Consider the following 16,792-nt stretch of genomic DNA (forward strand, 5'->3'; position numbering starts at 1 on the left):
CAAAACCTTTGTGGGGTACAGTGAACACAATCTTTGTGGGGTGCAGTGAACAAAACCTTTGTGGGGTACAGTGAACACAATCTTTGTGGGGTACAGTGAACACAATCTTTGTGGGGTACAGTGAACACAATCTCATACTTCTGAAGCTTTGAGGGTGCTGCCTGTTCTATACTCCTCCTCCTCCTCCTCATCCATCCTTTTAGGTGTACAAACAATAGTAATTGGGGCCTAGTGTGCTTCTGTACGTGTGAAAAACATACACTTTTTTTGATCATATTTCCTATTCCGTTATTCAATAAAAACCTTTGGGGCTCAATTAAATTGCGGAATAGTCTGTGTCGGTACGTGTGAGATCCACCTTTCCAAGTTTTTGGGGTTCATCTCATACTTCTGAAGCTTTGAGGGTGCTGCCTGTTCTATACTCCTCCTCCTCATCCATTCTTTTAGGTGTACAAACAATAGTAATTGGGGCCTAGTGTGCTTCTGTACGTGTGAAAAACATACACTTTTTTTTGATCATATTTCCTATTCCGCTATTCAATAAAAACCTTTGTGGCTCAATTAAATTGCGGAATAGTCTGTGTCGGTACGTGTGAGATCCACCTTTCCAAGTTTTTGGGGTTCATCTCATACTTCTGAAGATTTGAGGGTGCTGCCTGTTCCATACTCCTCTTCCTCTTCCTCCCTTTAGGGTAGGAAAAAATTTAATCGGGCCTAGTCTGTGTTTGTACGTGTGAGATACACAGTTTTTTATCCTATTCCGCTATTCAATACAGACCCTTTTGGTGTAAAAAACATTAAATTGCGGCATAGTTTGCATATTTGACTGTGAGATACACCCGTGTGATACTGTTGTTCTTTTGTTCCGTTATTCAATAAAGACCTTTCTAGGGCAAGATCTTAAATTTCAGAAATATGAGGAGAGCGTCAAATAGGGGCCGTGGCCTGGGTCGTGGTGGTGCTGCTGCTAGAGCTCCTGTTGCAAGGAGAGGACGTGGTCGATCTGTGCCAGCTACACGCACAAGTGAAACACCTTCCTCAAGTGTGAGTAGGCGACAGAACCTGCATCAGTATTTGGTAGGGCATCATACGCCCCTAGAAGTGATGAGGCCAGAACAAGTGGAGGCGATAGTAGATTGGTTTGCTGCTGACAGTGCCTCCAGTTCCTTCACATTGTCTCCCACCCAGTCTACTGCAGAAAGGTCACAGTTGGCACCTGCAGCCGATGTCCAACCGTCTTTCACCTCACCCCCTTGCAAATCAGGCAAGCAGTCTGAGCCCCAAGCCATACAGCAGTCTCTTCTTCTTTTTGATGACTCTGTCAGCAGGGTTTCCCAGGGCCATCCACCTAGCCCTGCCCCAGAAGTGGAAGAGATTGAGTGCAGCGATGCCCAACCACTTATTTCTCAAGATGAGTACATGCAAGGATCATCGCAGCACGTCTCCGATGATGACGAAACGCAGGTGCCAACTGCTGCGGCGTTCAGCATTGTGGAGACCGACAAGGAGGGCAAGGGTGAAGACTGGGTGGAAGATGATGTGGAGGACGATGAGGTCCTCGACCCCACATGGAATGAACGTCATGCAGGTGACCTGAGTAGTTTGGAGGAAGAGGCGGTGGTCGCACAGAGCCACCAGCACAGCAGAAGAGGGAGCAGGGTGCAGAAGCGGAGCGGCCGTGCCCTAGACACTACGCCCGCTAGTGCCCAACACAGCAAGGGAACGAGCGCACCAAAGTCAGCTCAAAGGAGTTCTCTAGCGTGGAAGTTCTTTAGAAAATGTGCTGATGACAGGACACGAGTGGTTTGCACCCTGTGCAATCAGAGCTTGAAGCGAGGCATAAACCTTCTCAACCTGAGCACAACCTGCATGATCAGGCATCTAAGTGCAAAGCACGAGCTACAGTGGAGTACACACCTTCAAAACCAAGAAACGTCTCTGGCTCATCCTGCTTCCTCTTCTGCTGCAGTCTCGGCCGCTCCAGCCACATCTGTAGTGATACCGGCACCTGCCACCCCGCAAACAGACGATCTGTCAGCAACACCACCACCTGGGTCACCAACAACCATCTCCACAATGTCCCGTGGAAGTGTTCAGCTTTCCATCTCCCAAACACTTGAGAGGAAGAGGAAGTACCCCCCTACCCACCCGCGATCCCTGGCCCTGAATGCCAGCATTTCAAAATTATTGGCCTTTGAAATGCTGTCATTCCGTCTGGTGGAGACGCACAGTTTTAAAAACCTTATGTCGGTGGCTGTCCCACAGTACGTCGTGCCCAGCCGCCACTACTTTTCCAGGCAAGCCATCCCTTCCCTGCACAACCAAGTGGGGGAAAAAATCAGGTGTGCACTGCGCAACACCATCTGTGCCAAGGTCCACCTAACTACCGATACGTGGACCAGTAAGCACGGTCAGGGGCGTTATATCTCCCTAACGGCACACTGGGTAAATGCAGTGGCGGATGGGCCTGAGGCGGATAGCAATTTGGCGCATGTCCTTCCACCACCGAGGATTGCAGGGCGCTTCAGTTTGCCTCCTGTTCCTAACTCCTCCTACTCCGCTTCCTCATCCTCTACCGCCTCCTCATCCGGACAGCGTAACACCTTCACCACCAACTTCAGCACGGCCAGGGGTAAACGACAGCAGGCAGTTTTACAACTTGCCTGTTTGGGGGACAAACCACACACCACGCAGGAGTTGTGGAGGAGCATGGAACAGCAGACAAATGAGTGGTTGCTGCCAGCGAGCCTCAAGCCCGGCCTGGTGGTGTGCGATAACGGGAGAAATCTCATAGCAGCTCTGGGCCTAGCCGGTTTGACGCACATCCCTTGCCTGGCGCATGTGCTGAATTTGGTGGTGCAGAGGTTCCTTAAAAACTACCCCGATATGTCAGAGCTGCTGCAGAAAGTGCGGGCCGTTTGTGCGCACTTTCGGCGTTCTCACCCTGCTGCTGCTCGCCTGGCAGCGCTGCAGCGTAACTTCGGCCTTCCCGCTCACCGCCTCATATGTGACGTGCCCACAAGGTGGAACTCCACCTTGCACATGCTGGAAAGACTGTGCGAGCAGCAGCAGGCCATAGTGGAGTTTCAGCTGCAGTACGCACGCGTGAGTCGCTCTGCGGAACAGCACCACTTCACCACCAATAACTGGGCCTCCATGCGAGACCTGTGTGCCTTGTTGCGCTGTTTTGAGTACTCCACCAACATGGCCAGTGGCAATGACGCCGTTCTCAGCTTAACTATCCCACTTCTATGCCTCCTTGAAAAAACAATTCGGGCGATGATGGAAGAGGATGTGGCACAGGATGAGGAGGAGGAGGAGGAGGATGAAGAGGTAACATTTCCAAGGCTTTCAGGGCAGTCATTCGCAAGGGGCTCCGAGGGTGGGTTCCTGCACACACAAACGCCAGGGACACAATTGTCCAGCAGGGGCACAGTTCTGGAGGTTGAGGAGGATGAGGAGGAGGAGGAGCTGGAGGAGGAGATGGAACCATGTTCACAGCAGGGTGGCACCCAGGCCAGCTCATGGCCATCACTGGTGCGTGGCTGGGGGGATACAGAGGACACGGACGATACACCTCCCACAGAGGACAGCCTTTCGTCGCCTCTGGGCAGCCTGGCACACATGAGCGATTACATGCTGCAGTGTCTCCACAACGACCGCCGAGTTGCCCACATTCTAACTTGTGCTGATTACTGGGTGGCCACGCTGCTGGATCCCCGTTACAAGGACAACGTACCGTCCTTAATTCACTCACTGGAGCGCGATCGCAAGATGCGCGAGTACAAGCGCACGCTGGTAGACGCGATGCTGCTGGCATTCCCATCTGACAGCGGGGCCACAGTGGAAGCACAAGGCAGAGGAGGAGGAGGTCGCCAACTCAACCAGGGCACCGCCAGCACCTCAGAAGGCAGGGTTAGCATGGCCGAAATGTGGAAAAGCTTTGTCAGCACGCCACAACAAACAGCAGCACCAGCAGCTCAGATGGAACGTCTTAGCAGGAGGCAGCATTTTACCAACATGGTGGAGCAGTATGTGTGCACACGCCTACATGTAGTGAATGAGGGGTCTGCCCCCTTCAACTTCTGGGTCTCCAAATTGGGCACATGGCCTGAGCTTGCCCTTTACGCCTTGGAGGTGCTGGCGTGCCCTGCAGCCAGTGTATTATCTGAACGGGTATTTAGCACGGCTGGGGGTGTTATAACAGACAAGCGCAGCCGCCTGTCCAGAGACAATGTGGACAAGCTCACGTTCATTAAAATGAACCAGGCATGGATCCCACGGGACTTTTCCGTACCTTGTGCAGAATAGCAATGGATACCGACCTTACCCAGCCATTGTTCCATTTTTGCTCTTTCTCACTCTTTTGGGGTGTACCCTCCTTTAAAATTTGTGAAAAGAAGCAGTGTTGGCTACCTCGTCCTCCTCCTCAGGGCCAGATTAACGTAGGGGCTATTGGAGCTGCAGCTCCATGCAGGCCCCTACCTTTTATATAGGCCCCGGGTTGGCCATATTCACTGTGACCGCTCTTCTGTCACTTGTAAACACAGAAGTCTGGCTTCTATGCTCGCTTCCCCAGGCAGCACCCTCAGAACCTCCCCACACAGCGCGAAGGCCGGACAAGGAGGGACAGTTGCCGATGCATGGATGTGTTTATGGGCTTCAGAGACAGCATCCCATGTTGAATTAGGCATGCATGGCTGCACCCTTCCTCCTCTGGGTGCATGCCAAGGCACGGCCCTTAAGGCCCTTCAAAATCCTCAGCACCAAGACCATGATGCTCTTAATCCGGCCCTGGTCCTCCTCCACCGCCGCTTCCACCTACACCGCCCATAGGTGTGCGCAGCCTATTGCATTAGGGTGTGCACCCCAAAGTTGAAATACACATGCATGTGTTTGCCTACATGTACATGGCCCCGATACATTACTCTCCCTGCTGGCAAAGAGAAATAGAGCAGAGCAGGTGCGAGGGAGATCTTTCCCATCTCCTCACTGGCAAACAGAGCGATAATGCTATGTGCCCTAGGTGATTAGGGTGTGCCCAGGTACACCAGGCACACCCTGTGCGCACGCCTATGACACCGCCACATCCACCACCACCTCAACCTCCCTCCTACTCCATATGGGCCTCGTCCTTCAGAGATGAAGAACATTGTTTTATTTTTCTGTTTTTTTTTGTTGTTTTAAGTTATTTCCCTATCCACATTTGTTTGCAGAGCACTTGCCATGCTCTTAACTACGTTTTGCTGCCATTTGCAGCACTCTAGCCCTTTCCATTGGTGTTTTAGAGCCATTTTAGTGCCTTAAAGTTCGGGTCCCCATTGACTTCAATGGGGTTCGGTGTCCGGGAAAAGTTCGGTAAAAGTCCGGGACACGGACCCGGACTTTTTTTTAAAGTTCGGCCGAACCCGTCGAACACGGACATCTAGGTGTCCGCTCAACCCTAGTAAGCAGTATAGTGCGGAGAGGGTTTAATCGTTTTTGTTCAACACTAGAAGCCTCAAGCGTGCTCCCACATCTTCTCCTGTAGATTCTGAAGGAGCCTAATTCTTTACCAATCCTTTGCTATTACTCCCAAATTATGACCGGTTTCAGCGCCTATTGGTGTTGTGTGCACCACTCTTAAATGAGAGGAACAGCCTGTTGCGTCTGTTGCTGTCTCTAAGACTGCAAAGACTTACTCAGTGCACCAGATGTTCCATGTCTTCCTATACAGCGATTGTAAATACCCTAACAAGATGTTTGCTTTCTCCAAGCACTTACTAGCATTGTACCGGTTGCAAGAGGACTTTGTAAAAAAAAAAAAAAAAAAAGTTGCCTGCCACCAATCTGGATCTTGCATTGTCCAACCTTAACAATACGACAACCATACCTTTTGGAGGATGCACTTGTCTTAAATTATTAAACTGTTTGCGGTCCTCTCTTACAGGCCCTGCTCTTAACCCAGTCTTGGCTGAGATCTTTCTTTGCCAAATGCTGGCTGACTGGTCAAAGTCCTTTAAACCTACCTAGAACTGTCCTCCTAAGATGTTCCAACATATTGAAGAACCCCTTCTTGCCTGCTACCAGATGCCTAATAGCCCAAAACTGAAGACACCATTAGCTGGATCATCCATACCTGCTTTATACAAACAAACTTGCGAAACAATTTCTTACATAACTATGCCCAAACCTAAATCCCATGGGCATTTTTGATGACCCCATAATTCCCTTTACTGCAGTAGCTTCTATTTTCCACAGATACTGAAGCACTATACCCACTATTCTGAATACAGGAGCCTCAGGTGCGCCCCACGGAGAGAGAGAGAGCAGGTTTCTTCCTTCCCAACCTATATGATCTTTCCTTTTCCTTCTTCCCATTGTTTCTCTCTGGTGAACAGCCGTAATTCTACATATTGATAATGGCTATTAATCTATTATAGATCTTCTTTGAGGATATACTTTAAGCACACCCATGTGTACTCCACCAAGGCTCACCATTAGAATAGATTTACCTAGTATTTACTTATGCATGTACAATTAGAGACTTCAGATACTTTTCTTCTCTTAATAATGTTATTGCATGAATTAAATATTGTCAATACCACTGTCTTCTTTCTTTGGATTTGTGCAGTGTTAATACCCAGATTTTGTATGTCACATTGTAATGGTTAAGGAACATCAATCAGGTTCAAAATAGATTTCTTGCTGCTGGATCTGATTAAATAGGTAATTATAGTTGCATGCACGGGGATATCATAGACTGACACACATTGTTCAGGTAAATGATACTACTTTTATTTCTAATGGACAGTATATTATATAGTTAGTAGGCGGTGTCATATGTTAGTACGTCACAAGCATAATATTAGCATAATACTGATTATTTGCAGCTTTCTGATTAGTCAGGTCCGTTATAAGGTGGTCTCTTTCGAGTTCATGAATGTTATCTTCTTTTGAAGGCACTGTGCCAAGGCTCCATCTTTCTTTTCACATTCCATCTCGGTGGTGGGGGGTAGGAGGTATCTAGTAACGGCCATTTTGAGTAAGGACGACAGAGGAAAAATATATATACATGTAGAGAAGAATACACATAGAAAAATAGACATTTTGCTTAATTCACAAGTGTTCATCACATTCCTTCACAAGCCCCCCTAAAATGGCTATTTTTTCTTCTGTCCCTCATACTAAAGTGCCTACTCACCTGGCCCAAACTCCTCCGGAACTTTTTTTAGGGCTGTACATAGAGAAGAGCAGTAACTAGCTCACTACCCCCCTCGATACAGCCTGGAGAGGGCAGTCAGGTGCTATCTATCCCTACAACCCTATAGAACTGTGAAATGATGAACAGGGAGTGACTGTAGAGGGGTGAAGGGTTTGTCCTCTTCCTTCATAAGGCGGTCTTCTTCTTCTTGTTGTAGAAATGTAGGTGTGCTATTGTCTACAGCTTTGCTCATTAGCTTCTTTACAAATGTTAGAATACAGCATACAATCAGGGCTAAAAGAACTAGGATTATCAGTACTGTTACTACTATCTGGGCAAGCGCCTTCTGCCACCCACTCATCCAGCTAAAATATTGATCCCAAGGGTCTGTAATACCTGAGTTCTTCTTCAATTTAAACGACAGATCTTCCAATTTCTTGATAGCTAGAGTAACCTTACCATTTGGACCAGTGTTATCAGGAAGGTTATTATGGGGAGCAAAGACTCAAAACCAGCTTTTACCTGATCCCTAGCTTGGAATTCATCTGGGACCCCCCTTGGGACCCCTATGGCTTCTATGTACACATGAGGATCAAAGCTTCCAGCGGGAGTTGCTCGCTTCCTCCTGTGGTTGGGTGCTGAGTCAGTATAATTATCAGGGATATTATACTACAAAGATAAAAAAAATAAATAAATAAATAAACGTAACCACTTATGTGCTGGATGAATTGTACCAAAATGTAGCGACACCATTTGTCTTAGTGATGGTCGCCCGTTTGAGTACCTGTTTTGATGATAATCACCTGCTGAGCTTTTATCAAACTTGTAAGAAACAAAAAGGATATACAGCACAATCATTGTGCTGCCAGCAGGATCTTGTCTTCAGGATATTGGGCTTTCTTGCAGTGAAAGGCGTGTATCCAGGTGCTTCGTATCGGGGATCAAGTGAATTTTTCCTTGTGAATTTCTTCACTAACACCCAATCTCCTGGCTGAAGACTGTGGGTTCCCGAGTCTGTTTCTGGATCTGGAATGGAGGAAAATACTCGAGAATGGATATTAGTTAAGGCTTTAGACAAATATGTAACATAACAAGTTAACATATCAGATTGTAACTGCGACTGCTGTGGGGAGTAACAGCCAAGTCTGGGGGCTGAACCAAACAAAATTTCATAGGGAGACAGGGCATGTTTCCCCCGGGGGGTGTGTCCGACACTGAACAGGGCAATAGGCAAACTGTCAGGCCAACTCATGTTAGTCTCTTGGGCCATCTCTAACATCCTGTTCTTTAGAATACCATTCATCCTTTCTACCTTCCCACTACTTTGAGGGTGGTATGGGGTGCGTAAAGCCAACTGAACTCCCAGTGCTGCCCAAATCTCTTTTTGTTAGGGTTGCTGTGAAAGCTGGGCCCTGATCGCTCTCTATCACCTCTGGGACCCCAAATCTATGTACTATCTCACTAAGTAGTTTTTTTTTCTTTTTAGCCGTGGTTTTAGTTGTCATGTTTGTGACTGCGTAAGGGTTTTTCCAAATGTTTCTGCGGTGTCTTTTCTGTCCTCCTGCCAAGTACTTCAGTGGTACTGAACTTGAAGTTGTCGCTTCACGGAGTGTCTTCATGAGAGGCAAAGAACACAAGGCAGATGAGTCTTCTAAGGATAGGGGAGTATGTAGCTTCACTCCTCCTTCGGGCGTAAAAAAATAATTGAGGCCTGTAGCCCGGACAGCGAATCAGCTCCTAGCAGATGCAAGGGGCATGTAGAAGACACCACAAATCTGGCAAGCAAATCAGGAAATGTCCCCACTTGGATTGGCTCAGTAAGAGAACTAGGTAAATTTCTTGTAGCTGTACTATCATGTGGTATAGGGGCATTTGCTGTGTTTCTGGGTCAGGCAGACTTGTCATTAAGGTCGCTGTTTGTGATGGGGTTAAATCATCGGGTGCGCTTGTCACCTGCGGTTGGTCGTCCCAGTCTGATGTGTCTTCATCACTAGTATATTGAACCTGTAATCCAGGGAGGATGGGAGTGTTAGAACAGGGAGGATTGGATATAGACCTTTGTTAGGCCTTCCGGGTATACCAAGATGGCCGTCTGCAGGAACTGTACTGGGCGGGGCAGGAAGTGAAGACTTGACTGCACCAAGATGGCCGTCCGCAGGAACTGTCCCTGTGGGTTGCGTTTGAGTAGGAGTGGTGTGAAGATAATGGGCGGCAGGCGGAGAGTAAGGACCCTCCCCTTTATTTCTCCAGACGCCATTATAGGGCGGGGGCTTATTGTCTTTGCGATCGACTTCATAATATTCATACATGATGCAATTTACAACCTTGATCGTCATCTTTCTTAGCTTCTACGATCCATCATTCGTTATGCAAGTTCTTAGCTGTTCTCACACAACATTCCTTTTTGTTCTGTTATCAGCGTATGCTGCTACTCCTATGGTTGCTCTGCAGCCTGTCAGCACTTTTGTTTGAACTCACAAACTTTCCCTTCTCTGGTTTGCGAATATGCTGATCCATATTCCTCTCCCCCCTCTCTCTGGGCCACCCAGCTCAAATGCAAGGTCTCTTACACTTTTCTGTTCTCCTGCCGCTGTCTCAGCTGACGGCCGGAGGGGTCAGCACTGGTAACCAATCGCTTAACTTGATTTAAAACTTTTGGCTGTGTGCCAATTTTCAAAACTCAGACCAGGGATGACCAGAGCTGATCAGAGGTTCCCCTCCTGGAATAGAGGATGCCCCCTAAATATCTTTCAAATATTATAAGCAGATATAGAGTTAATCTAATTTGAAACTTTTGGCTCAGTGCCAATAGGGTTCAATGGTCACACTAATTGCGGTAACCCTTTCTGTCCAAAAATAAATTCTATACCCAGTACAGGAGCAAGGTTATTCACAGTTGAACCCCCCTTGGTAAGTAGCCAATTTAAAAATTTTGTCCCAGAGCTGCCTTTTACATAGGGACCTATTTGCAAAATGTAAGTTCTCATTATCTCTAATTCTATAAAAAATAGCCTCAAAATATCCAGCCAACTACGCTCCAAAAATTCCATAAAAAAAAGTAATAATTGCATATATGTAGTAATGCTGAGGCTTATTGTCCACCAAACTCTGCGCAAGGAGTGACCCCCTCCCTCTTTCTCACGAGGGAAACAAAAGTATGCCAGCTGCGCGTGGGGGTGTACCAACAGTGCTAGTCTCAGAGAGAAGAGGAAAAAAAACTTTCAGGGACGCACAGAAGAGAAGGAGGGGGATTGAACTGAAAAAAAAAAAAAGACAAACTCAAAACGTAACCCCTTCCTCTCTCTGTCTCTCTCTCTCTGTTGCCCGTAGCAACTTCAAACCTGACTGGATTTATCTGTGTAACAATGTACGTTTCATTTCACAACACACACAGAACAAGACATAACTCTTGTCGTCTCTCTCTTGTCATGGGACCTCAACAACTGACACAAATGCAACCTTTCAGTCTGTAGAGACACACTTCAAACAAAACGACAGACACTGAGACATTACACCTGCCTCCCCTGTTGTTGGGTATCCACGTGCAGCTGAGCTTACCCCTCAAGAGGTCGCCTTAAACCAGCAACCTCCTGAGTAACCCGTCCGAGGACGTACAGCCACCCTAGTGTCGGGCAACCTCCTGCAACTGAGTTTACCCCCAGGCGGTCACATTAACCAGCAACCCCCTGGGTAACCCGTCCGAGGACGTACAGCCACCCTAGTGTCGGGCAACCTCCTTTCGAGTCCCAATCACTCAGGATGGACTGTCTTTCAGTCTGCAGAGTCCCAATCAGCCAGGGTGGCAGACACTGAACAAACAATATACAGCCAGCAGAAATCTTACGGCGGGTTAATAAAAACAGCCCCAGGTGAGGATTACCCACCTTTTCGAAACATCTTTTGAAAAGCACCTGAGATCTGCGATTAAGATAAGACAGAAACAAGTCGTACAGTGGTAAGGTAAAAGTACCTACCGTACTCTCAGGGGTGCGCAAGTCCCTCTTGGTCTGTCTCATCCAGTCGCCAAACCTCCTACGCGGCTTTTCGGCAGACGAACACCTGAAGCTCCACGTTGGGACGCCATTTGTAATGGTTAAGGAACCTAAATCAGGTTCAAAATAGATTTCTTGCTGCTGGATCTGATTAAATAGGTAATTATAGTGCATGCACGGGGATATCATAGACTGACACACATTGTTCCGGTAAATGATACTACTTTTATTTCTAATGGACAGTATATTATATAGTTAGTAGGCGGTGTCATATGTTAGTACGTCACAAGCATAATATTAGCATAATACTGATTATTTGCAGCTTTCTGATTAGTCAGGTCCGTTATAAGGTGGTCTCTTTCGAGTTCATGAATGTTATCTTCTTTTGAAGGCACTGTGCCAAGGCTCCATCTTTCTTTTCACATTCCATCTCGGTGGTGGGGGGTAGGAGGTATCTAGTAACGGCCATTTTGAGTAAGGACGACAGAGGAAAAATATATATACATGTAGAGAAGAATACACATAGAAAAATAGACATTTTGCTTAATTCACAAATGTTCATCACATTCCTTCACAACATTATATGCTATCCGCATTTGTATTGTTTATAAACAATTAAAAATCTAGTAAAATTGTTTAAAAAAAGGCCCTCAAAATAGATCTTGCCACTACTGTTGTTGATCCCTTGATCATAGAATGTTTCAAGCAAATGGATGTAGCTTTAAGTGATTGATTTCTGGAGGATATTCCATCTTATTTCCCACATGGGTCTCCTGTCCATACACATGTGGAGGACCCTTTGTTAAAATTCTGAACAGTGGGACACTATGACCATAGAGGGGCGTCTCTTCAGACCTCTGTTGGATGCTATTATCAAGGATGCTACTGTTTCCAAGAGTACTCAGCTTTGTCGATGGAGAATTCTATTGAACAGACTGCAAAATCTTCTCCCGCGCTAACGGTTAAGAAATGTCCTTTGCTGTTTCTCCACTACTACACCATCCATGTCCAGACCCTGAAGGCTTGCCTCCAGTCTACACAAAAGGTCCAGGGCACCCCTGCATGAAGGTTTTCACCCACTTTCTAGAGTGGTGGGGATTTGTTAACCTTTGCAGACACTTGACCAACTTCAGGGGAGGGCTGGCAGCCTTAGGCCTAGGGGGCAAGTCCAGTCAAGTGGCCCATTGAACCATCAAATCAGCTCACCATCCATGCCCACCTGGTTTTATAATTGAGATTGATGTTATGAAGCAAGACAAACATGATGCAATGTGGTAACCTAATTTAATGTTATTAGCGACAAAGGAGGTTTAACAAAAATACATGACATCACGCCAGGCGGGGCCTAGGAAGCTCCTGTCGGGCAGAGATCACTCTGCCTGACAGGGAAGTGACTGTTAGTATTGTGCTGGCCGGGTGCAGGAGCGTACTCAGCACATTCATACCGCTCCACTGCAGCTCTGCAAATATAACATTGTGTAGTGGCAACCAGCAGCTGTTTACAGTGTCTGGCCCCTACATTAACCCAGCCCTGAGTGCAGCCTTTTTACCCAGCATCAGAGCGGCCCAGGGGGCAATTGCCACCCTGCCCCCCTTCCCAGTCCTCCCCTGACCAACTTGTATGTATCTCAAATGTCTGGGTGTATGAGGTAGAGTCTCCAAGCTGGGATTTTGCTCCCTTCCCAGTCTTTGGTTTTTCACCACCAACCCTCCCGTGATACCACACAGATTATCAGATCTCCATCAAGCCCTCTCAGGTCTTAGGAACAAGGTGTCCTTTTCCCATTTCTCGTGGCAGCATGTTTCATCATATCTTTTTCTTCTAGTTCATTGGGAGACATAGGTCTCCTCTGTGTTTATGATCATGCTGTAGGTAATCAAAAGATTTCATATGTCCCTCAATTAATTCTAAGAAAAGGAATTCACGGTAAGTACAAAAATTCTGTTTTTCAGAATGGGGTCAGCAATGGCAGCCTTGCTTATTCCCCCCTCTTTATCCAAATTTTGACAAACAAAACTATGAACTGTGCTATTTGCTGTATTTAATTACACAAAACAGGTATTGTCTAACTCAAAAAATTCATAGTACTTTTTATATATATTTTTTTCAAGCAGCCTGTATGATAGTATGTTTGTAGATCACAAGATAGGTTTGTAATTAACCTGATTGGTGACAAGAGCAAAGTCTGCATTAGTAGGAACATGGCAAATATTTCATCATCAAGCAGGATTTTTATTAAAATAATGGTTTGCATAAATGTTTATTTTGTGCACCAGCCAGTCGTCTTTTATCACACCTCAATTAGATAACACTTTACAATTGGCACCCACATCTCATTTTTGGACTGTTAGCGATATGCAAGAGATCATGACCTTTAAACATGGCTCTGCATAATAATAGTTAAACTTCAACTTTTATTGATGACCTAGGGGTCTGATTTAAGTGTGAAGTGAGGTAAACTCAAAAACATGGAACTTTTTTTTATTTCAATTATTTTCTTTTATAATTAATCACACAGTTTACAATCATCACCACATTTGTCATAAAAAAAAAATATATAATGCAGTTTAACATTTTATTTATTTAGATCTATACTATCCCATTCACTTTTTATATCCTAGATGATTGTTTATTTTAGAATACGCTATGAGATCCATTTTCTTTTATGTATAAAACATATCCGAATCAAATCACAAAACTAAACATGACAAAACAAAACAAGACAAGACAAAACAGGACGGAACACAACTAAGAAGAAAAAAAAAGGGGGAGAGGAAGGGGGGGGGGGATGAAAAAGGGAAGGGAAACTGGTAAGGGACAAAGTAGGGAAGGGAAGGGAGAATCTGCTATGTATGTCATTATTCCTCTATTTTCATCTATTATCACCTGGGCTCTTGATCTCCACAAACTCTATTTTGACAGGTCACACTCTTCCAAGCAGACAAAATTATTCCAACCGATCCATCTCAAGATATATTTATTTATTTTATGAGTAGCACTAAGTACTACGTTTTCTAACTTAATTTTCTCCTCCACTTTCCTGAACCACATTTTCATATCCGGTGGTGCTGTACGTTTCCATTTAAGTGGGATACATATTTTGGCTGCGTTCAATAGCTGGGGAATTATCAAATTTTTATATTGATTTTTAGGGATGCTGGAGGCGTGCAAGAGGAAGAGTGCCGGGTCTAACCCCAACTGTTGATCCATAAATTTCTGGATTATTTCACTGATCCGCTCCCAAAATTGTTTCAGTTTTGGACAAGACCAGAAAATATGTAAGGTTGTTCCTCTCCCTGTCACACATCTCCAGCATCTATCAGTATTTACTCGTGCAATTTTGTTCATTTTAACTTGTGTTTGGTACCATCTTGTCAAGATTTTGAAATTAACTTCTTGTATCTTTGTACATATAGATGAAAAGAATGTCGATTTAATTATTTGGTCTTTCTTTTCTGTGGAAAAGGTACATTCAAGTTCCCTTTCCCACTCAGTTATATAAGGAAGATGATATCGTTCCTCTGATCTTTTTAACATTGAATATAGTCTAGATATTACATGTGTTAGGGGCTCTCTTTGCGTGCAGAGTTCTTCAAAGGGTGTCAGGTCGAGATCTTCCTGGTTAGGTATTAATAAAGATTTTAAGAAGTGTCAGAGTTGCAATGATATCCAACAATCCAATTTAAAAGCACCTATAGGATCCATCAGCTCTTTCACTGTAGGCCATCCTGTCGATGTCCCAAAATGATTCCGCTGGAAGTATCCTGCTTCCATTAAAGCTTTAAATCGTTTGTCTTGATATCCCGGAGTAAACTGGGGGTTCCCCAGGACTGGGTATAGGGCCGAGTTCTTTCTTATTAATTTAAATTTATCAAAGATCTTCGAACACATTTTAATTGTATGTCCAATAATTGGATGTATACGCATTGGTTCCGGTAAAGATCTGAAACACCATAGAGCTCTTCTAAGAGGTACAGTATCTCAAATTGTGTTTGTTATAAGTTAGGCCATAATTTTATTTCTGCTGCCGACACCAGTCTATAAATCTCCCTAACTGAATAGCTTGGTAGTACTTCCGCATGTCCGGTACCGACAATCCTCCCTCCTCTTTCGGGAGTTTAAGGATTTTTTTTACTGAGTGTAGGATGTTTAGCAGCCCAGATAAAAATCATCAGCATAGTTTCAAGTTGTTTAAAATAAACTAGGTGGGATATTTATTGGCAAAGTTTGGAATAGGTATAGGAACTTTGGAAGCATGCACATTTTAATTATATTGCATCTCCCGAACCATGATTGTTATCCACTATGCCAATTTTGTAATTGATTCCGTATAGTTTTCAAAAGAGGGAGGAAATTATATCTAAACAATTGGGAAAGCTTAGGTGGTATACGAGTCCCCAGATATTTTAGAGCTTCATCGTTCCATTTCAAACTAAAACTTAATTGTAATTGTCGTAACATTGATTGTGTAATGCCCACTCCCATAGCTTATGATTTGTTTAAATTCATTTTAAGATTGGACAAAGCCCCATATTCTCTAAACTCAGATAGAAGATTTGGTAACGATATCACAGGGTTTGTTAAGGAAAAGAGCATGTCAATCCGCAAATGCTGATATTTTATGTTGAGTTTGTCTCACTTTAATCCCTGTGATGTCCTGATTTAACCGTATTTTACACATGAAGGGTTCCAATGATAAAATAAAGCTTCCAGTTTTTGTAGTTTCTGTATTAGGGATTCTAATTTTACTGTACATTGTTTTTTTATCCTAGCCCCATGTTTGATCAGAATACACCTGATTACAGCTTTCTGTGTCTCCCATACAACACCTGGGTCAGAGTCTATCGTGGTATTAGTTTGGAAAAAAAATTCCAGTTCTGTCTTCATTTCTGTCGTGATAAGTTCATCCCGCAGCAAGATTTCATTTAAGCCCCATACACACGTACCGAATGTCGGCCGAACGATCGGCCGTCTTTTGTCCGGTGCTGTTCTGTCGGTTGAAAAGTGCTAAAGACTGCACACAAATTTTGTCAGCCAACAACAGCCGACTGCAGAAGTGATGCCATGTGATGGTTAACTTTCCGTGTGTTTTTTCTTCTCTGAGCATGCCCAGTCTTGCTCACCTGCTGTTAGTCGGCCGAATTCTGTACTGACTGGCGAACAATCAGCCGTTCTGGTGACGGCCAACAAAAATTTTATAGCCTGCACACCCGATTCTGTTCGGCCGAAAAGTCGCAGTCGGTTGTCGGAAGCATCATACTAACAAGCCGACAATCGGCCGATCGTTCGGCAGCCGAATATTTACGGCCGACAATCGCTACGTGTGTACGGGCCTTTAGTCTCCATGTCTTTTGAACCCTATCTTGTCTATCTGTTATTTCATAGGTCAAGACAATAGGGGCATAATCAGACCAAGTAATCACACCTATTCATATGTCTCTAATTGCCTGTAGTTGATTGTGAGGAATGAAAAAATAGTCTATTCGAGAGTACAACTGGTGAGCAAATGAATAAAAAGAATAATCTCTTTCTCCAGGATGTAATAGGCGCCACGCATCCAACAGTTGAGCTTTATACAGGCATTTCAAAATATTTTTTCGAGTCCTTACTGATATA

The sequence above is a fragment of the Pelophylax lessonae genome (genome assembly GCF_965119305.1).
Source record: "Pelophylax lessonae genome assembly, chromosome: 2".
Lineage (NCBI taxonomy): Eukaryota > Metazoa > Chordata > Amphibia > Anura > Ranidae > Pelophylax > Pelophylax lessonae.